Genomic DNA, 1,894 nt, shown 5'->3' on the forward strand with positions numbered 1-1,894 from the left:
AAGAATAGTCTTCATAAACTTCGCATAACTAGGCATTTGTTCCAGAGCCTCAGCGAAAGGTATATTGATGTGAAGTTTCTTGAACACCTCCAGAAACTTCCCGAACTGTCTATCCAGCTTTTGTTGCTGCAATCTCTTAGGAAAGGTGGTGGAGGATAGAGCTGTTTCTCCCCTATATTAGCCTCAGGCAGAGTGTGTTCAACAGTAGTCTTCCTTGGTTCCGCCACTTTCTCCTTTTGCTTAGATTTTTCATCTCTAACTTCAGCTTCGACTTCTTTTGCCTTTTCAGCATCAGCTACTTTTCCAGACCTTAAGGTAATAGCCTTGACTTGCTCTTTAGCTTCCTTCCTGCCTGGTACTTCCGTGTCACTGGCAAGAGTGCCACGTTGACGATTGAGCACTGCATTGGATAATTGACCGATTTGATTTTCCAAGGTCTTGATAGAAACCGCCTGACTCTTGTACAACAGCTTAAGTTCCTCAAAATCAGCACTAGTAGGTGCAGCTGCACTTCCCTGTTAAGGATATGATTGTGGTTGCTGGAATCCAGGTGGGTTAAACTGTTTACTCACTCCTTGCTGATATGGTGGCTGAATAGCATTCTGATTATTCCCCCAGCTGAAATTTGGATGATTTCTGTTGTTAGGATGATAGGTTGCTGGCACAGGCTGCTGTTGTTGCTGATAATTATTCACATACTGAACAGATTCGTTGACAAGAGAACACTGATCCGTAGCATGAGAACCTGCACAAAGCTCACAAACCATAGCTATTTGATTAACTCCATACGTAGCCAAAGAATCAACCTTCATTGATAGCGCTTGGAGCTGGGCTGCAATAGCGGTGGCTGCATCAACTTCCAGAATACCTGCTACCTTGCCTGACATCATCCTCTGAGTTGGGTTTTGATGCTCATTTACAGCCATCGTCTCGATAAGATTATACGCCTCAGTATAGCTTTTAGCCCATAAGGCGCCTCCAGCTGCTGCATCGAGCATGGGCCGAGATTGGGCCCCCAAACCATTATAAAAACCAGTGATTACCATCCAATCCGGCATTCCATGATGTGGACATTTTCTCAACATTTCCTTGTAGCGTTCCCAAGCCTCGCACATAGATTCTGTAGGTTGCTGCGCAAACTGAGTAAGAGCACTCCTCATAGCAGCAGTCTTTGCCATTGGATAAAACTTCACCAGAAACTTTTGCGCAAGATCTTGCCACGTAGTGATGGACCCAGCTGGTTCAGAATGTAACCAGTCTTTAGCCTTATCCCTCAGTGAGAATGGGAAAAGCCTCAACTTGATAGCCTCATCAGTCACGCCATTATACTTAAAAGTGCTGCAGATCTCGACAAAATTCCTTATGTGCATGTTGGGGTCTTCAGTTGCCGCTCCTCCAAAAGAAACAGAATTCTGCACCATCTGAATAGTGCCCGGCTTGATTTCAAAGGTGTTAGCTTGAATAGCCGGATGAAGGATGCTTGACTGAATGTCATCAATTTTAGGCCGAGAAAAATCCATAAGAGCTGGATCAGCTTGAACAATACGATCTCCCATGTTTACTGGTTCTTTCTGCTCAGTTCCTGAATCTGAATCCTCAAAATCTAACTTCTCCGGAGTATCAAGAACTTCGTCTTTCTCCTCAGCTGTATCTAAGGTCCTCTTGCGAGCACGAGAACGAGTTTGCATAAACGCTTGCTAAAGTACCTGAAACACGACCGAAAAGAGTAATTAACTACTACGTCCTAATCACTGAGTCCTAATGACCAATGATGGTAAGTACATAAACTAAACAAATACGCCGAGTCCCCGGCAGCGGCGCCAAAAACTTTTGCGGGCGAAATCACGCACTAATATTCACGCAAGTATACGCGTTCACAAGTAATATAGAATAC

At 44.4% G+C, this 1,894-nt stretch overlaps 1 non-coding gene across 1 annotated transcript; it reads left to right on the top strand.

The window, feature by feature from the left end:
• Positions 1-1,056: 1,056 nt before the first annotated feature.
• LOC141715676 (small nucleolar RNA R71) lies at positions 1,057-1,163 on the top strand. Its single transcript, XR_012572429.1, has one exon. It is a non-coding gene; the product is annotated as a small nucleolar RNA R71 (small nucleolar RNA).
• Positions 1,164-1,894: the final 731 nt, after the last annotated feature.

Source organism: Apium graveolens, chromosome 3 (assembly GCF_009905375.1).
Source record: "Apium graveolens cultivar Ventura chromosome 3, ASM990537v1, whole genome shotgun sequence".
NCBI lineage: Eukaryota > Viridiplantae > Streptophyta > Magnoliopsida > Apiales > Apiaceae > Apium > Apium graveolens.